The sequence below is a fragment of the Aphis gossypii genome, chromosome 3, assembly GCF_020184175.1.
Source record: "Aphis gossypii isolate Hap1 chromosome 3, ASM2018417v2, whole genome shotgun sequence".
Classification (NCBI taxonomy): Eukaryota; Metazoa; Arthropoda; class Insecta; order Hemiptera; family Aphididae; genus Aphis; species Aphis gossypii.
The window spans coordinates 51,091,676-51,114,853 of NC_065532.1; the positions used below are offsets into that span (position 1 = coordinate 51,091,676).

At 30.4% G+C, this 23,178-nt stretch overlaps 1 long non-coding RNA gene across 1 annotated transcript; it reads left to right on the forward strand.

Moving 5' to 3' along the window:
- Positions 1-294: 294 nt before the first annotated feature.
- LOC126550827 (uncharacterized) lies at positions 295-20,838 on the forward strand. Its single transcript, XR_007604859.1, has 3 exons — positions 295-1,486; positions 1,858-2,203; positions 19,470-20,838. It is a non-coding gene; the product is annotated as an uncharacterized LOC126550827 (long non-coding RNA).
- Positions 20,839-23,178: the final 2,340 nt, after the last annotated feature.

Consider the following 23,178-nt stretch of genomic DNA (forward strand, 5'->3'; position numbering starts at 1 on the left):
TTATGAACCTTAAAACAATTCTAATTTTTTCAAACCCCCCCCCCCATAAAAAAAATTGTTTTTCTGCGTCCGCCCCCGCCATTCATTATACCTATTATTCAATAACATTTTAGGATTTTGGAAACCCTAATTTTTACTAATTATACTAACTAATTATAGATAAGAAAGATTAGATAATATTATTATAGTCTCTCTACTAATACCTATTTGTAGGTATATGTTAGTGTGTTACTACTGGTTTATGTTTTATGCATTAAAATATTCTATAAAAAATATTTGATTTGGTATATTTTTTTAACATTTATAATTTATATACCTATCTATATAGTATGTGCATAATTTTTAAAATAAAACAATTTACAATAAGCATAATTGATTAGATAATTCCGCGAAAGACGACACGGAAGACTGGTAAAAGAAGTCACCTAGCGGCTAGCAGTCCAGTAGTGACAACATTGTTTTGGGCAAAATTGTTATTATGTCATTAATTTTAGGTTATGATTTTAAAAATATATTTTCAAGCATACGTTACCTATACAATTCTTCTAACATTTTCAAAAATGTTGATATTTTTCATGACAACGAGAGTACCATTTTAAGTTAAACAAATTGTCTGCTAAACATGATATTTCAATAAAATCATAACCCATAAGACCGTTCGTGTACTTCGTCTTGAAAGTTGTAGGTACCTGTAGTACATATAGGTACATCACATTGTATGTACATCGTAAGAGTACAAAATAATAAATATTTATCCGGCTCGTGCGTGTAATATAATATATATATATAGATATAAAAAAATCTATGGAGTTGGCCGAGGAGGAGATAAAAAAATAAAAAAAATCGGTAATAGATACCTATTATTCGTACCTATATCTACGACGAAACGGGAAAACTGACCACGACGACGACGTTGCCGCGTTGACCTCGTGACCGTGTTGTGCACATTAAACGCACCCGGATATACGCGTGCACCCTCGGCTGTAAATAATATAGGTATATACCGCGATATATACCTAGGTATATATAATGATATATACCAATGTAACCGTGTAACATGTCCGTCTGCAGATCTCATACGAGAGCTGCTGTATAACGTATACATATACGTTTATATGTATATAATTGCATCGAACGAGCGTGTATAATGTGTACAGTATTGTGTGGGTACACGACGATGATTATAATATTATCGTTTATGCGCTGCGCTTTGCTCATAATTATTTATTATTATTATTAGGTGCATACCTATTATGACGATATATTATTACGCGTGCGGTGTTCGTTGTAGAGCGATAAAAAAAAAATGTAAAAAAAGAACCGACAAATGTGCGCATATTATTATTATGGAGACGCTGTAAGCTGTCTGCGCTCGCTCGCATATACCTTTACAAATTTGAATGTGGGTAACGCATATTAAAGCATTATACGGGCATACGGCAGCCGTATATAACTTCTTAGTAAATTATCATAATACATATTATAGGTAAGTACTCTTTTCTTTTAATTATATTATACTCGATATTTTGGTGGTTTTTTTTTTTTGCTTTTACGCGAAGCCACCTCCATCGCCGTGCACTAAAATAGGAACACGATTTAACAGAAATAGATTTTATTAATAATTAATAACGGTATACTATAATATAATATATAGGTATATAATATTAAATTAAATTTCACTGTTGAGTTGTTATATACACACTTTCGTGCACCGATAAATAGTTAACATTCGTTATACTTCATACACAATTATACCTACCTACATCTCTTTTGTCTGTACAATCGGCTATTACCTATATTGTATTATCCTATATTTATGTACTTTTTTTATGTTAAACTATTTGAAAATATTTCCAGAGGTAAAATTATGAGATTACGAACAATTTAAATAAGTTATCTTCAAGACTGATTCAACAAGTTTGATACTATAAGATGCGAAGTATTGTTTTTCGCTGTACAGTGTACACTTATATACGATTTTGAATGAATCCAAAAGAAAGCTATTAATAACAATATGTGTAAGAAAACGAATAAACGACTGTAAAAATGTTAATACTGAATGGGAAGCGCTTTGATCATTACACTCGAATATACATCTATTCTGTGGAAAACAAAGCATACAAGCATGTATATGTTCAACGTCATGTAGTACTATCAATAATTATCAAGCTGTGATCATTGAAATATTCCAATATTTAAACAGGTAAGAAGCAATGGCTAATACGTAGTGATAATATTAACTATTTATATTTCCAATTTTTTTTTTATTAATAATATAAACTATAAATCATAATAAGTACGCCAAGGCGTAAAAAATCGTAAATGTTCTAATCGCACTCCACAGTCTTAAATTAATTATTATGTCTTATACAACCTACAACTATAAGGTATATAGAAATAGAACATACTTTAAGTATGTCTTTAGATAGTCTAGTTACATAGATAATATCACGAGCGCGTGTACAGTATAAGTCATATTATACAGAATAATCATACGCGTGTTAGTCTAGATCTACGCAATGTGTGTTGTACGTACACACACACAAATAATATAAACTATTATGATATATATATATATATGTGTGTTTGTGTGTATGCGGATTCAACAACTAAATACATTTTCGTATAAAAAACTGACCGAATTACCGTGATTTAACGCGATTTCGTTTCGAAGTGGGCATTCGTTGGACATTTTTTTTCTTCTCCAAATTCCGCCCGACAGGTTTTGCCGCCGTGGAACCTCACGACCAGTGGTATATATTTCTATAATATATAAACCGATGAGGTGTTGTAGGTATAATGTATTATGGCGCGCGTAGTAGCCTAGCGGCCTTGACCCACAAACATACTGCCAAAAAATCGTCATCCTTTTCGTGCGGCTTACACACTGCCGATAAACACAATAATAACAAAAATAATAATATTATTATTATTTATAAATACGACGAATGACAAATGACGACAACTCAGTGGCATTTGTCAGCTGTACCTATAATCTATATATATAAATAAATAAATATTTAATTAAAATATTAAATATTTAGGTAAGTAAATGAATTGGTTTATGGATGACTATTGTGTGTCGAACATTTTAGTTCGCTGCCGTTATATACGACGAGTAACTTTGCATGTTTTGTAGAAATCGTCAACGAATGCAGTATGTACATCCATGTGTGTTTGATAATAGATAATAGTATATTGACATTATGATTATGATTAATGGTTTCTCGCGCTATTTGTAATAGGTACATACGGTTAGTTTTTCTTTTTTTTTTATACCACGATGTGCGTAATCGATTTATTATGTATTATTATTTATACGAGCCACTGCAACGGTTATCTAATATCCACCACACGTCCGAGCACAGTGACACAGGAAAAAAATAAGTAATAACAATTTAACAATATTACATGTCTAGGCAATAGACATGTATATAATGTATACATATATATATATATATATGCAAAAGGTATTACGCGTAAGTGTATATGCGCAAATGCGCTTATACGTTGCCTCCACTTCAGATATTATTCGTCACATCAATAATTGCCGATTTGTATAAAAAAAAAAAATGGTTAATTTAATGGTTCACTAACATTTAATATGCACAGAAATCGTTTTTAAGAGGATGTCAGCGCTCTATTTGTTTTTAATTTCAAGCAAAAAAAAAAAAAATCCCAACGTAAAAACACAGATATTAATATATCTGTATATACTCGTATATCTTAATTCTAAGTCTTATAATAGGTCAATATTCTAACATATTCAAACAATATTTCTAAACATTCTCTTAAGGGTCTAATTTCTTCACTATTGCATAGGTATTACATTTTTAGCGATTGTTCTGTTTTCATGTAAGGTGTAACCCGTTATGTTTATATACTGTATGATATAGGTATATGCCAGGGATTGATTTTAAAATGACAATTAATACTTACACGAATTTCATAATTAACCGTATAAATGCTACAGCATTTACTTTTTATTATTAATTATTTTAAATTAAATTAAAATAATGTATTAAAGTAAAATATGTCTGACATAGATAAAATTAGGAAAGAGAATTCAAATTTAACTATCTTAAAAATCAAGCCATAATTCTTAATTTATATTATATTTTAATAGGTACCTACTACCTCTATTGTGTTTTTGGATTGACCAAATTCATTATTTTTTAACATATATGTTTTAGAACATTTTATTTTGGATTAATTGGAAAATGGTTTGATATTTTAACAATTACCACAGTTAATAATATCACATCATTGGCATTTTGCCATTTTGGTTAGGGAATACCATACAAAAAGAGGCTTTTCTAATAATGTGTATAAATTGTTATCGTAATTCTACTAAATTTTGCAACACTCGACCGTAGATTTTCCAAGCATGGATGTTTTCCAAAGACATCTAAATTCATTAAAACTTTAATAATACATTAATATGTATTATTATAATTTGTAAATGGGGAAAATTTTATTTAAAAATGTATAAATACTTGTATGAGTTGTACCTATGTATAAAAATAAATAGTCAAAATAATAATAACAATAGCCACTTAACTTCATATCTAATTTAAAATTGTTTAAAAAGATCCTTAGGACTGTGATGATAATTAATTGGTAGGATGGGTATCTATTAGTCTGCTTCATTTGTAATAGATTCACAACTTTCTTAACCACAAACCCCCTCCCTCCACTCTCTCGAAATAAACCAAAAATGTTGGTCTGCGCGTATAGGGTTGTGCACTTGTGCCTATATGCATGTTCTGTGGTCCACTATAATAATTGCCAACCACTATTGTATAATACAACTATAGCAATAGCCAATAATAATTTTTAAATTATAGTTGCGTCGTTTCTTGTTTTCCATGATAATTTTTTAAACTCATTTGATTTGACACTATATGCTGCGCACTATATGCTGCGGCGGCCGTTGACTTATATAATAATATAACAATAACATATATGCCTAGTGTTTTCGTATTATCCATAACCCATTACATATATATAGGTTACCTAACCTTACCTAACCTAACCTTATACCTATTATTATTTATAATATTGATTATTGACAATACTACGTCATGATTGTCATTGAGTGTGTTATATATTTTTAAGCTCCATTAATATTATTTCCGTTCACGTATTTTTTTTGTTTGTATGTTTTTTAAACATACCAAGCAATACGAATATTTTCACACAAGTATATTTACTGCAGTCATGGCCCATAGCTGTATACTAAATACTTAGTATCTGAATGAGTATTCTATTGTTTAAATAAGCGAATTTGTCGGTTTATAAGTATTGGAGTCGTATATTTTAGTCTTTTTTAGAGTCGGTTCAACAGTTTGCAAGAAGTGTGAAACTAATTATGTAAAATATTTTAAACAATTGATATTCAAGTATTTTATCATTTTAATTGTATTTTCTTTAGCATTATAATATATGCATAAATATTTATTATTTTTTATTAAAATGAAACGTTTTTGGTTAACCAAAAAAGTCCATTGGAGCAAAAATTATATTATTTAACATATCTTAAGCTTAAACTAAAATAAATATATAAAAATAAAAATGTATTAGATTGAAAAAGATAAGGCGGGATTAAGAATTTCTAGTTTTCTAATTTCCTTTTCTAGTCGAAGATTTTTGCTATTTATATTTGTAGTACAAAATAGATTAGTTTAATTTTATCGAAAATTTATAAGCTAAATAAATATATGTTACCGTTAAAAGGAAGGTAAAAACTGTATAGTTACAATTTCAAAACTTCATGTTCAGACAAAACTAAATTAATTATTTTAAATCTTCCTTCCTACGTTATTCTTATCCCCGTTATTTTTTAATGAAATATTATATCCAAAAATAACTGTTTTAATAAATTTAAACGAGCGTCCAAGGATAGTAATTTAAAGGTGTAAATTAATTCAATAATTGTATAATAATAATTATAATTTTTTTATTGATAGTTAATACGTGACTATATTCTTTTTCGTAAAGACAATGTTAGCTGCAGTCCACCGGCATAAAGATTTGTGTTAGAAAAAAAAATCTGATTTACAGATCACTAGGTCATGCTACTAATGCTGTATATTTCGTAGGATTTTAACAGTTTGTGCGTCCAGAAGGCATAAAGCATTATATTCTGTGTTCAGACTTAAAAACGTATCTACAAATTACAATGCCTGAGCGTATATATAATATAATAAGCAATTAATGTATTTTTGTCAGTACACGCCTATAATAATATGTACCTTGGATGCATAATAAGAAATAGTTTCTAGTGAAACTGTATCCATAATGTTATCTTTTTTAGAAAATTGTACATATTTATATATTATATCTGTCGAGGGCGCTGACCTCTTCAAACCGTACACGAGAACAAAACATGTGGCTAGGTCCGGTCAATTAAAGTACACGATTCCAAAAGTAAGAGTTGTCGAGACTAGTTTTTGTACGGAGTCCCGAGGAATGTGAAAATCCAATAAGCCACAACCTTCGAAAAAAAAATAAAAAACCGTAAACACTTAATGATTGAGTTTCAATATAACAACGGCCTGGATATCCGAATTCCGACAAAGGTCAGACGCGTGCCGCGTATTGTACGCATTTACAGCTCATGCACACTAATCTATATTTAGAATCGTTCACATCCCAGCGACGATCGTTATGAACCACAATTTCTTCGTATATTATAATGTTTTTCCGACCCGCTGGCTACGCCACTGGTTTTTCGTGAATATAACCATTTTTAGTCTAAACACGTGTATTATTACTAATACATAATATTATTAGATACAATAGCACACACAACACATTAGTACACTTTACGGGACCATATTATGAAAAAACAAATGACACAGATATAATATTAATATTATGACATACGAATTTTACTTGTATGTATACTGGTTGATATATTATTATATTTATGTACCTATACATATTTATATTTAATTATTCATATTTTATATTTTTTGTGTAAAATACTACAGTTCAAAAAACCGTTGTCAGCTGTTTCTTCTTATGGTCCGCTATTTTTGTGCCGTATTTTATGTACATTATTTAATATTTTTTGTATAACTACGTGTAGGTAGGCAGGTAAGGTATCATATACCGGTCACGCGCTATACGCATACCATACGCACCTCGTGGTCACTTCAATGAGGGCCATTTCAAAAAATTTATCGTATAATAAAGTACAGACGGTGGTAAAAATAAAACCGTCTAGACTTGTGCGAAGTACGCGTGCATGACGACAGTGCTGGTCGAGGTTTAGGGGGCGTGGGCGTGGGGAGGAGGTCGGTTATTGTACCCGAAATGGCCGAAATACTAGGACCGGCAAAATATCCTCGGGCGAAAATACGTACTACAACTGCAGTCGTTGTCTACATATTATAATACTGATACATTTTGTTACGTACACGTTGTTTCAATGTGTGTGTGTGTGTGTGTGTGTGTGTTTGTGTGCAAGTACTTGCAGTAAACTCCATAGTAATATTATAACTTAGTCATTTAGGACATTCGTTGGGTATGTCGTATTATATATTTAATATTTATATACCTATAAGCCAAACATATAGATCATACATGAAATGGTCGTTAAACGTGGTATGCCAACAATTTTAATAATAAATATGTAGGTATTATATTGTATTATAAACGAATGTCCAATATTCATGTAATAAATAATATATTTCGTCTAACTTATACTCAGAATAGTCGGAATCTATTTTATTTCTTTTTTTACTTAAAATATGTCATTGTTATTAATAAGAGCTTTAAAATACATTTTAAAATATAGGGTTCGATGATACGACCAACACAATATTTATTGTACAGTCGTTTAATGTTGAAACTTGAAGTTATATTTATGGAAAAACTAAATCGTTAGGTTTTTTTTTTTTTGATTACCAAAAATGCAAATTTTAATGATAAATCAATAAAGTATAATATTTTAATAAAGTTTTATAAATTGATAAAGTAATAGAGTATATATAAAATAATAGTATCATTAGTATCAAATCACGATGTCATACTCTACTAGTATCTCATTGATTTGTTGTATAATTTGGAAAATTAAAGCAGTGTGCACTATTTGGAGTAAGTATGTTTGGCGAATCACTCTGTATATGCATGTTATGTGTTTAAAACTACAGTGGTGTATACATACGAATGACTTATGTGACTTAACTTATGTTTAAAAAATAAAGGTCAAAAGTGTATGAATTATTAATTTTAGGTTAGACTCAAATTCCCCAAATCCAATGCCTTATTGTGATACCATATTATATATATATAGTACATGTTATATTATCATCGTGCTGTTATACGTTTGTCAGTATTATTGCGTCTTACTATCGTTGTTTAGTCCAGTAAAGAATAATAAAAAAAATCAATTCAATTACGTAAAAATGTTTACATAAACCAAACTAATAAAAAGCATTTAAATGTATATGCTGTGTAATTTTAATATATTACAATTACATCTCTTAGGAGTATTATAAAGCTCGTTATAACGTTATATCAAGGCCGTAGCCAGGGGGGATTTAGGGTTCAACCCCCCCCCCGAATTTTTTTTGAAATAAGACTGAATAGTTAGAATTTCATATTTTATTACAAAATATAACATATTTATACATTAACTCCCCCCCAAAATATTTTTCTGGCTACGGCCTTGCGTTATATATATATTTTAAAAGCACCTGCAAAATCTTTTTTTTAATTTTCTAATAATTGTATATTACCTAGTATAACTAATATTTCAAATAATACATCAAATGAGTGTTTTTAACGTATACAACATTTTACCGCAGAAAATGATCAGTTGTATTAACTATATAAAATTTGTACATTACCGTAATATTTTTGTGCCTACATATTAAAATATGTGAAATATATACAATATACATGTAAATGAGTATATAACTGAATATGAATAATATTAATATATTTTAAAGCTTTTTCTAAAAAACGCTATCTAATTAAATATTTTTTTATTTTTTAAAAGAATTTAACACAAATCTTCCTTTGTATATATTTATCTAATTGATAATTCATTCGAAATGGATTAGTGGTAGGCAAAGCCAATGTTTCTTAAATACGTATATATTATATTAAATGTATTTTGAAATACATTATTACTAAACTCTTACTACACTATTACTCATGAACAGTGTGAAGTGTGTATAATAAATTAATAAATATTGGTCTACTCTGTATATTTATATTATAGTCCATCTATTGTAATATATCTATTGTATATTTTTTACAATAATTTAAACTCGCAAACTAAAAAATGATTTAACTGTAATATCTTTTGTTGCGATTTTTCTGATTTATTAATAAGAAGTTATTATTTGCATATACATTTATAAAAGTTAATAGTCGATGTTTTATTCTATTTTTTTCGTGTCATAAAAAGGAAAGTAATTGATTTTTAATCTTAAAGATACTTGTATTTTACTAAATAGTTTTATTTGTTTTTATTTAAGTTTCTTTCTTTTTATAAATCAATTTTGATTTATTAATATTTGGAACGAACAAACCAAAACATAAATGAGGAATAATCATAGAAAGAAAATTAAAATTAATCGAATTATCATACTTAGAATATACTATAATAATAATAATCTACTTTTATTTTACTGTTTAAATGTAAAAACTAAGGTATAGATTGTGAATAATGGAAAAAATAGAATGTAAGTGAAATAATAATGTAATAAGATGAGTAATTTATGAATTTTATATAATCTGTATTCCTTCATTTCAAGAGTCTTGTATTTTTTTAGATCATTCTTTAGATATTTTAAAACAGTTTCTTATATTATAATAAGTATAATAACGTCGGTTTATAACTGAATTAATTTTATAGATTATTATTCACTTTATTTTGAATAACTGTTCAATGACATTAGTCTAAACCTTAATACTTAATTGTTTAATATCTTTCACCTGTCTACATAAGAAAATAAAGCATACCTACACGGTATAATTGTATACAATATAATATAATAGCCAGTAGGTGTATACTTAAAATTGTATACAGTTTATCGTTTTATTTATAAAACGCTTATACCTACATTATAAATACTACTTACTATCTAATCATTCTAAACATACACGAATACATATAACAATACTAATTTTATTTTATAAATTATTTATGTCAATCGTAACCTGTAAACTGTAATAACCGTGGATTATATTATTATTATAAAATAAATTATTTTATTATACATAAATATATTAAGAAAATTTAAACCTTTTATCAGTTATATCAACATTATACTACAATAGTTCTCATTTAGTCCAAAAATTTTCATATCAATCTATTCACCCCAAAAAGTATATCTTTATGTCAAATTAAAATATTCAAATGCATTCTATTAGAAATTTTCTTATTGAATGTCATACATTAAAAAAAAAATATTCTCAAATTATTTTTTAATTTTTATAAGTAATAATTTTTTATCTTTGTTTTTCAAAAGTATAAAAAATCACCAAATTAAAGCAGGGCAGGTGTTTGTATGTGTTAGAATATTATTTTTATTATACTGAAAAATTAAACGGGGTTAGGTTTGATAAAATGATAAATATATTAAGCTATAATAATATATCGAAAATTATAGAGAAATGTGCATTTGTCATTAATTATACGTTATACGTCATACTTTGCAAACTGCACGTAGAGCACGGAATAGTGTACATATTTTCACACGAAAATCATATTGCGAATATTACATCTAATTTTATTGTTATTTTTATCGTGCAATCGTACAGTGCACAAATGTTGTATACATAGAATAGAGCACAGTGAGTATACACAATAATGCAAAGTTTATTATGCGAGTATGTTACAGTCAGGACTCAGGTGTGAGGAGTGCGTAGCTTATATAAATATTTACCTATAATACCCAAGCCCAGTTCTAAGGGGTGAGCATAAAATTCATAAATTAAAAATATAAATACAATTGTTAATATTGGTATCAAATCTTATCGATAATGTTATATCTTATATTCTTATTTCTATAATCTATTGCGTAGGTACTAAAATTATATTTGTATTTTTTTTAAATTAACCACTCACCCGCCCATTGTTTTAAATTTCAAAATCTGCACATGACAATAGTGACAATATACCTATATACGTATATAACCGTTTAACTGTTGTTTGAGTTTTTCAATAATTCTATAAAAAAAGAAATATATTATTATATTCATCATATATTTTTATATTTACGTAGTATTTTATTATGTACATATCAATAACACACTTGTCGCGTGGTGAAAAGCTTCATTATACATAAAAGGTCTGTTCTTAAAAAGTCGTTTAACCACATACTCCGTATAGGTAATCTCATTTATCTATTGATATATTATTAATTATTATATTCTATTATATGCAAGCGTAAGAGAAATATAGCTGACAATTTTTGAATCAACTATTTACTTGTATAATATTGAATAATATAATAACTTTTGTCCCTATCAATATTATAATTATTATTAAAATATAATAACTATTAGCTAATAATAATCATTTCAAATATTTTTTTAATAACAACATACATTTTTAATTCCCTATTACAAAGCACATTATATTTTAGAATACTTCGATGAATAATAATCAAATTTTGGACAAGCAGTATAGTTTATGAGTTATAACTTATTACAGGTATTTAATGTTACGGTGAACGGTATTATGAGTGGTACACAGGAAATGATAGGTACCCCTCTAAATATTGATTCACTAGGTACTCATTGAAAATTTAAATACTTAAAATTCATAAGTTACTTCTTCTGCAAAATTTGATTTTTATATTATATTATATTTTAGAAACACTCCAATTATAATATTCTTCTTCAAATATTAAATTAAAAATGATCTTTCAAAAAAGTCTATAACAATTGATAAACGATAGCGATATAATAATATTTTTTTCTATAATGACTTAAAATTACATAAAAGAAATATTTTCAAAATTATTGTTATTTTCAGAAATATAATGGGTGTCATACGTTAAATGGATCACCCGATTTAATATGACGATGCCTTCAGCTTAGTTTAAGTGTACCATAATACATTATTATTATTATTATTATTATTATTATAAAAACACTATTCCTGCAATTATATATTTCTGTGGTATAGTACAAATTGCAATATACATACGTAATAATATATATTATTTATTATTTATAATAATATCATGTGTTTTCCTTCGGCATTGGTTTCAAAACCACTATTGCCTACCGCAAACAGAAAACGAACGTACCTGCCGAGCGCCATAATCCATAATATATACGTATATAAAATAATACACTTTTCATTTATATACACACACGTGCGTGTGTGCATTTTTTTCTTCTCCGAAACCCGTTTGCCAAGCGTGCTTGGCCCACTTCCGGCACGACACCCGTTCAAGTTCGCGTCACACCGAAAACGGACAAAACGTACCAAACTATACCAATATGTACCCAAAGGCTATATAATAATACATCGATACATATTTTTAATATTCACTAATTCGAGATTGCTAATTATTATTAACACGAGTGTGATCATGTCTCCAGACATTTTTCTATGTGGAGGAGGGGAGGAATTAATTAAAAAAATAAATGGGGATTTTTTTTTTATACATTTTATTATTATAGTACATTAATACAATAATTTATTAGAGTATTATTATATTATACAGAGCACTCAAATCATACGATAAAATAAAATAATCCAGTTATTATTAAAGAGTTTTATATTATTTATCAAAAATCAAAGTATTCTGTGTCTACTAAATTGGAGCGGAACAAATAATGCTTGGGAAAACAAATTTAAAATTCTAGGGGAGGAAAAGTTCTCTATCAATGCCTTTCCTGCAGGGGACACCCATCAGTGCGATATAGATACTTTAATAACCGATGGAGGTAAATATTACATGCATTGATTTATATGATACACTCCTGGATTCCTTTATTTATAGTATTTATACATATTGTACGATGTACGTATCATATAATATATACTATATAGTATATACTGAGTACATACATATACTGCAAATTACTCATAGTTTTATCACTGTATATAAATGCCGATAGCCAGCGGTAGGTAAGGTACCTACTCGATTGTAACTAAGATCGGACATCTGAATTTTTTCGAAAAATTCCGGTGAATTTTAAACCTTCTAATATTGTTTTACATTTATACCACATTATATATACATATATGATCCGACTAAACGGCAAAGACTAGCGATTTACTAGTATTTTTTTCATAATGAACCACTTTGTAAAAGTATAATATATTATTTTATATTATACATACCAGTAACTAGTATAGCGTTAGTACCTATAGCGTATAATCTCTGCAGTCGGAGGAAAATAAAATACATTCATAACACGAAATGTCGTTATTGCTAAACTAGTACATAATATACTTTTTTTGGTCCACTATCGGAGAATAAAAGTATAATAATATGCGTTTATAATAATATACGTAGCGTTCATAATGGCGTGTAACACAAAATGTCCTGCAAGAAATTATATTTATTCCGCAAGCGTTATTTTCGAAGGGAAACATTTTCCGCGACCGTCTGCCGCAGCCCAATAAATCGTATGCGCGTGAGTTTCATTTTGTTTTTCTCTTTCTCTTACTTCTCTCTCTCAGTCTCTCTCTCTCTCTTTCCCAGTAGTGACCGCGACCTCCCTTCACTATCGGACCCTTTCCCCGCGCACGCCTGTCTCTCAAAGTACATCCACGCGGCCTAACCTTGACTCCTCTCTCTCTCTGTCTCTCTCACCGATCCGATCAGATCCGTCGGAACTGGTTTACTCGCGATATATACAACGGACGCACACACAACTCGTACTTCTTCAAGGCATAATATATTTTTTTTTTTATATTAATGTGTCAACTGTCAAATGTATGTACAATATACATAACACCATAACGTAGGCATAGGTTGGTACCCACAGGCCACAAAGTACAATGTTGTGGTACGCACACTGACTGTTTAAATGTGTATAATATATATATACGGTATTACAGTTGGTTCCTGTACTTATAAAATATAATATTATAATTTATAAATAATGATTCATGAAATAATATTACCTATATACGTGTAATACGTTTTGATGTATAATTTAGATATCGCGAATATAATAATTTAACTGCTCAAAAATGGTTAACTTTCTATACCTTATTAATTTTGTATAACGCCAAAATATTATATAAACAGATGAGAACTCATCATATGCATGAATATTATAATATACATTCATTATTTCTCTGCTCTGTATAATATACACCGCTATGCCGCCAACATTGTTCGGTTTTTTTCTCGTTCTTCTTTGAATTTAATTTCCGGCGTGTTTGTTTTTTTTCTCGACCCGGCCAAAATAATTTGTGAACGTTTCTTTCTTTCTAACTCGTCATCGTACAACATTATACTGTACACATACACACACGGACATTATATTATAATAATATTGTATTCCGGACGAATGGTACCTCGGCAGTGTTATATTCTAATGGACCGCGTCTAGTTTGGCCCACTAGCCCACTGATCCACTTACCTAATGACTCGGACTTGCACTGCACCGGCCCGAACTTATACCATAGGTACAAATAACATCACAATTTATTTGGAACATGATGATTCTTTCTCTCTCGTTCACTCTGTATTTATATATATATATATATATAATATGTATATGAATATTATTCGTGCATACTGATATATGTTTTGTGAGTAACGCTAGACGATTGTATCGAAAACTAATAGTGGACAATAATAATAATAATGATGACTAAAGTAAAAAATAGGTTTTCCGATAGTATTCGAATCACGTCGTGTCCGTTTCGGCGAAACCATATTATATATCATGTTATAGACATTATGTACGCACTGCTATGCTATAGGCTGCAGCAACAGGTCGATATATAGAATATACGTATACACAAATGCACGACAATATTCGAACGTGCTTAAGGATACGGAAAGAAAGAAAAAATACTATAATACTGTCGACGAACAAAAGTGAAAATTCATACATAAATTTTATAATAGCCTGGAACTATGTGTGTGTGTATGTGATGTGTTAGGTATAATAATGACGTATAGGTAGGATTCGTGAGTGTGTGAATGTGAATGGAATCGTGTCATCAACTTCACTTTTACTCTTGAAACTATGAAATGATTGAACATATATAATATTATAGAGACTTTGTGTGCAGTATGCCAGTATACATGTATGGTCATAAAGTATTTGATGCTTTGGAAGTCTATTGTTTACAGCGTATTCACAATAATCGACTGTAAGACATGTAGTATATGTTTGTATAAATATTAAAATACAATAAATAATAATGTATAATATAATTTATTAGGTTATGTAAAAACGGCCAACGGGTGTGTAAAACTACAAATGAATACGAGATAGTTCTGAATAAAGTTCTGCCGGAGTCGTCTAGGTTATTGGGATTGAATGAAAATTATATTTGAATAAAGAAAAATAATTGAATGAAAGCTTTTTTTATGTTGTACCCACGAGTCTATATTTTATTTGAGTGAGAGTCGACCCCGTTAACTTAGCAGTCAAGTGCTCTAACTGTTCGCACTTGAACACATATTATTCGTTAAAAAAATATACTCGTATAAAATTAACAATGTCGTGTGTATACGACATATATTACGCCTTATATAATATTATGTATAGTTGAAGTTTTAATGTCTTAAAAATATCACTTCACAAATAGTACGAGAGAGGTCACACATCTTACAATATTATAATTTTTTTTAAACAAATGAATAATGATTAATTATTCATTAGTCAAAAAAAAAAAAACGCTCACATTATGTATAATAATAATTTTGAGTACAAAATTAGGTCAATATAGGTATACACTATACATGATAAAAACATAATAATGTATAGTGTTTTTAAACATTATAATTTCATTAGATTTATATTTAAATGTGTTTCTTTTAGTCGAACAAGGCTGGTGCATAATTATTACAAGATTCATTCTATATATTAGTTAATTACACGTGTATGTTCATTCATTGCATTTTTGACCGAAGGTCGATTCAAGTACTAATAATAATACAATTTCAATTATTTAACTTAAATCGTGCTAAGTAAAGGAAGTGTTGTAAGAAGTAATTAATGTAATTTATTAAAATTTTAAACGAAAAAAATCATTTCCATAAGAATAATAGCGATTCTATGTTATCAAACAAAACAATAACCAATTATTTCGGGGCTAGGCGGTATAATTTATGAACACGCACATGTTAGATTGCATAGTCTAAATACATTTCTATATATTTTCAGCTTATCTATTATGCAATTTGGAAGACAAAAAAAATCTTCAGCATTTTTAATTAGGTATACCTATTTGTAAATCGTAAATTATATAAAAGTTACAATATTTGTAAGTAAATAGATACAATAATTATAAATTATTACACAATCTTCTGCATTCCTGCATGGTATAATATAGAAACAATTATTTCAATATCATATACATAAATACAATGTCCTATAATAAACGTCATAAACTTGTAAATCATACATTTTTTTGTGGCGAACACAATAAACATGCACAGTATCATGAGCTTCGATACACCAGAAATTTGCCATGGAGAAGCATAATAAAATCATACACAAAAAATTGCATTAAAAAAAATCCATATTTAAGTCAAAATATTGATGAAATATTTATTTAACAATAATAAAGAAAAACAATTTCAAAATGATATTTTAAGCTCTGTGGAGGGATAGTCTTCTACTATCCAAATACCTAGATACTTTCAAATCGCTCGTATATATATTATGTAGATCGAACGTTGTGTAGAGTGCATTTTTCTCATGAGTTTGTACACGCAGGTGATTAATATTATAATTTATTCGGGGATGTGATGTCAGCCAACAACAACGATTCAGAGTTCAAATTCGCCGGTCAATTGTTAAAAACATTTACATTTGTCAATATAGTATATGATATGTATATAAGCGTACAACATTTATCGTTTGTAACATTGTTACTTATTACACTTACTCGGTATAATAGAAAAAAATTGTATAAGTTTAAGTACAAACAAAAACGCAATTTTGGAACATTAAAAATTAATATTACGTATTATTTTTCTAGTGCCAAGTCCTAACTATTTTGGGGTTTCGACATATCAACATACTAAACAAAACCAAATTCAAACAACTTTTGGGAAATCGGGGATCATCGGGAAAAAAAATTAAAACTGTCCATACGTTTTTAATTATTCATATAGAACTTATAATGTGTATAGTTAAACTATGTACTAACTATATATATTTTTCGACCAGCTGCAATAAAATATTTTATCAATACGTAATCTTTTGTATAATAATAATATGTTAGACATATGTATTCCGGCCAAATTACTAATCGCGCCGATCGTCTGGAGAAATATTTCACGAGCTCACGATAATATAATAGTATTTATACATACCGAACTTACACGTATAAGTATACCCGTTTCCGAAACGGCTTGTTGATTGGTATATTTACTGTTTTTTTTGTATATACTACGAACGGTTTCGGCTCCCGACCTAGTAAAAATAGACATGACTATACGACTCCCCAGCCTACATCACGCCACCTGTATTTAATAAGTAATTTGTATGCGGCGCGATGATGCGCTTATCTATACTCATCTAAGCGTACATGTATTAAATGTAAGTAATTTAAGTATATTGTAAGCAATGTAAGCCGCATATAACTATAGTTAATATAATAACAAACATCGCTCGAACTGTCGAGTAGGCGAGGGTGTGAGACTTCGAATATAAAGAAGCATACGTACCTCATGTTAACTAATATAAATTACGTTTAAATCTCATCAGGTCTTAAAACGTTTCGTAAAATTTTCTGATGTCTTCCTTTGACGGGTTTAAAATCATATATTATATGTACACATTAAACCTACATAAACATAGGTATCCATTTTTAAATTTCCTACAACTGGTAACAAGCTCATATAATGGTAGCACTAATAAGTAATGATGTACCATTATATTTCTAATATTATGTGTTATAATATGTGCGAGTATATTGTATAAAATTGTATAATATGTTGTGTACCAAATCGATGACATTTTCAATGTTATATGTGTCTATAATGTCTACATAAGACATAAAAAACGGATTAACACAATGATAGTCGTTCAATCGGCCATTGTCAGCAACAACGATAGAATTTGTTAAAAAGTTACAGTCAATCGACTAACCGTGCTGAGAGAAGGGAAAAGGAAACGTACATACACTTTAAGTTGTATATCTATATAACAGCTCTGTACACACTGAGTGCTTCACCCACCATACTCACATCCATTTTTTCTTTAAGTAATGGTCATATTTACACCATATAGTACCATACTATCGTGTTTTCAATTATTTAGATTTTTTATATAGATACTAAGTACCTCTTTATTTGAGCATTGTCATGTGGCGTACAAACTTCTTTTTTTCAAATGAGAAACAACTTTTGTAACTGTAAATTGTTAGCAAACGATTTTTTTTTTAATGTTGATGAATCTAAGTCAAAATTTGAACAAGTAACTTCCGAGTTATTAAAATGTTTATACTACAAGAATAATATAGATATATATTAATATATTATAGATATAATCCATATCTCATAAACCAAAAATTATCACGGACCATTGCAGATTACTCGTAGTATAGGAACGCAAAGTTAAATAGCTCAAAAATGACTCTCTCAAATCTCGATTTACATCCATCAACATTTTTAAAAAAACGTCATCTGATAAACTGTTTATACAAAGAGAACTGAGTAATTATTTATTACTTGAAAATATAGTCCTTAAGTATACTCAAAAATTCCAGCAATTAGAATTTGAATAAATATACATTGTAAAATGAAAAAAGGTGTTAAACTGTAAATCACACTTGCTCCTTATGAAATTTTTAATATTCGTATTTTGAATTTCGTATACCTAGTATATAAATAGTATAATTATTACTGTGATATTTGAGTATCTACCTATGTAATAAATAATAATGCGTATAGGAAGTTTAATCGTCGCCGAATTATGTGGAACGGCGAGAGGGGCCTGCCAGCAACACGTGTAATATATAGGTACTCACATTATAATAATAATAATAATAATATGACGTGTATATTAAAATATATATTATTATTATTATCGTTCGCGCGTGTCCCGCCGCCGAGGGACAGTGACCCTTGAGCAGCGCCGACTCCCGCTATTATACGTCCTCTATTTTTATAACATCGCGGCCCCGGAAGTGACGGCGGACGGACTTCCGATATCTCGACGCACTATCTATTTCGTTTCGACGATGACCTCCTGGCGCAGTACTCGTGTACACGTTATAATATTATTATAATAGTATTATTATACATTATATACGTGGGTATAACATTATTGTTGTTGTTCTATAGTGAAATCTCTCCGGGCGAGGACTACGGCGCGGTGGTGCCCTGGCGTGAGGTGCCTATCGTCGTGCGGGCGAGGCGGAGGAGTGGGCGTCCTCGTGAGACACGTTTTCGCTGGCTCGCGCCGAGAGACGATTACGATCGCGTGTGTGCACAACGCATTGGATACATTATATAGGTAGGTATAATAACAATACGATACATACGCGACGAACCGCCGTCCGCCGTCCACCGCCATCGCGTCCGTCGTCATCGTCGTCGTGACTGTCGATCGCGCGACGGCGGCGGCGGCGATGTCCTCTCTCTTTCTCATTAGCACACATATCGCGCGCAGTGGCCGCGGGGCAGAGGGCCTCGATACGTTTTCGCGATTTCGGTAGCGGACGGCCCCCGCGCTGGACGCCCGCCCCCACCCGGCGCGTTATGTAGGCGCCTCCGGCCCTCCGCGCGCCGTCCACGATCATATTATATTATTATTATTATTATACGGGTATATATGTGCTATATATATATATATAATAATAATATGCGTTCACTCGCTCTCCTCATCTTCGTCGTCGCCGTCCCACTCTTTATCGCCGCCGCCGCCGCCGCCGTTAACGGAGCCGAGAAGATTTTTTTTTTTTATTATTATTATTTTCGTGGTCCGCGTCCACCGCTCTTACACACATTACACGCGCGTCAGCTAACGCACAAACACGCGCGCGCGCACCGCTCACCAGCCAACCACTATAGATCGCTCGATCGCTCGCCGCCGCCCTCCAGATCGTCGTCGTCGTCGTATAAGACCGCGGTACTCGCGCGCGACATGCCAATACGGCCGACCGCCTGCACTGCTGCCGTCGTCGACCACCATCGCATGTTCCGTTGTCGCTGAGTCGATACAAATATTAAATCATAAATAATATTTAATTTATTATCAAATATATAAGAGGTCTGAGTGTCACCGGATCGAATAAAAATAAAAGACGAAAATTTTCGTTACATATTTATAATTTAAAAAATACGACAAACGAAACGACCGAGGTACACCATCGTTAAACTGTACTGCAGTAATACCGGCCCGGGTCACGCGTGTATACAACTGGGTCACGTTCACGACAAAAAATCGTCTGCACACAATAACATCGTTTTGCATCCGCGCGCGTTTCCCGTCACGTAACGCCCGAAAACGTTAATTGTAATCGTTCGCGGTGGTATATTTTCCGTTTTTAGACGCGAGCGCGCGCGCATCACAACACCGCTGTGTTATATAGAACTATAGAAGCAGCCACCATCATCACGCGATTCGGATCTGGTTCATCACCGATGAAAACGGTTTGACGTCACCCGATCCAATAACTCGTCCATACAACGCTTTCACGGTCGTACAAATGGTGAGTAAAACCGAAAAATGCGAATAGCACGAAATGTATACTTAGGTATTATATTTAATATTTATAATATATTCAAGCAAAGTGTTTGCCGAGTGCGTCTATCTGCAACGTCATTTGAACCGCACAAGGTACGTTAGCGTATTTATAAAATCAAATACCATAATAGGCCCACTTTTTTTAAATTTTTCGGCCTGAAATTGGATAAATCCTATTCAGGGTTTGTGGTCTGCATAAACGTATTCGTATAAAATTCAACAACATTGAAAAGACACCTCCGCTATGACGTCTATACAATGTTCAATAGGTTTATATACGTTATAAGTATTTGGCCTAATTATTATTATTATTTTTTAATATTTTCCAATACGTGACAAAAATTAAATTATATAAATTCAGCTTGAAATTGCCAAATCTTCTGGTTTCGTCCTACAAATAATTTTATAAAATTGTTATCGATTCTGGTATTTTGTTTTCAGCACCTATATGCGTTGCAGTAGTATATCTGCTGTAATTGCTTTAAAACAATTTTAATGTATTAATTTCCATATTATTCTGAGGGTATAATAATAACTATACGTGTATTAATAAAAGCCTTGTCACTTATATGTACACGACTGATGCGGATTACGCGCATTTAACTTTATATTGAACGTAAACGCTTATTATATACGGCCACGCGTTAAAAACTGATGAAAATCATAGGCTGTGCAAGAGGAAGGTAGATAAAGGTAGGTGAGTAGGCACTTTCGTAGTCTCGTTTAAAATCCTTGGCCCGATTCGTGCTGTAGCTCTGACGATATAAACGAATAACTTGTTGCGCCTTTATATATTTATTTATCAAAACCGTCATAATATTTAATAAAATATTATAATATTGTGTAGAAACAAGGAATGAAAATATGGTTTAGAAATGATATATACCACAACCGTCAACCACATAATAATAGTAAGCATTGTAGCATAATAATTAAAAACATCGTATGTGTTCAAAACGTTTGACGATGACCTTATTTGTCGAACGTGTTACCTACATTATATATTATAATATATGCTCTAAACGATTTGCGTCGGGTGATTTTCGTTTGTGGTATCATATTATATACATGACGTTATATTAGAACTAGATATGTTTACAGTACGATTAAGCATGCTCACCCTCATTTTTTTCTTTTAATAACAGATTTATTCAAATTTTGACTAGGAAATGTTAAATTTAAATTATAATTAAGATGCAGGGATCATATTATATTTATTAATTGTTTATAATTTGTATGTACCCATTTAATAAGAAGTACCTCATAGCGATACAAATTTCGTTTTTTCAAATGAGAACCAACCTCTTAATATTAATATTAACCATTATATTATAGTTTACAAATCATTATCATAATATCCTGAAAACACAAAAATTTAACTTAAGAAAATACTCGTTTGAATTTCGATTCATATATATTAAAATTTCAAAAAATTCATCTGCTTAACAATTTATATCAAAAATGTTAATTCTTATTAGAAAAAAGAAGTTTATATCGTCATAGGATTCTCTTGAAATGGTATAAAAATCTAATAGTTTAAAAAATTGTTCCTTATAAGTAGATAGATATACTTAACAATCTTCAAACATCAAAATTTAAATAAATGCATGGTTAAAAGTAAAAATAGGGTTGAACATGCTAAGTGCATACTTTTATTTATTTAATCAATGCCCCAAGGAAATATAACTTATAATATATTATAGTACAACGCACTCATTATCGACTGTCTGTAAAGCGGTTTCTACTGTCAATCGTAGAGGATGACGTTTTTTTTTTTAATTTATTGTTTAAATCCTGTTTGGACTACAGTTTGGATCACGGTATTATTACCAAAATATCCGTAGTTGGAGTCGTGTTCAGTTGATTATTGACAAATCGAAAATTATATTATTACTTATATAGTTCGTGAACGTGTGCCTCGGTCACAGTGCGGCGATAAATACTCGGTAAAGTATAATAATAATATACTAATAATATACCTTTCCGGTCGTCCCCGCGCGTCGGTCGAGAGCTGTACAAATAGACGCACACGCACACACTTATACTCACACATACTTTTATACCTAAACGTGTGCAGGAGGACGAGATTTATAAACGCCCCAGGGGCGTTTGATCGTGCTGTATATATATATATATACTGAATTTATACGATGTGTACGATGACGGCTTTCTCCGTCGCGCGGGGTCAAAAACACTGTTTTGTATTTGAGCAAAAACAAACGGGTCGGCTTTCGTTTGTGGCACATTTGCGCCCATTGGTTCGTGATAAATGATTATAATATTACTATATGTCGATTTTCCGAA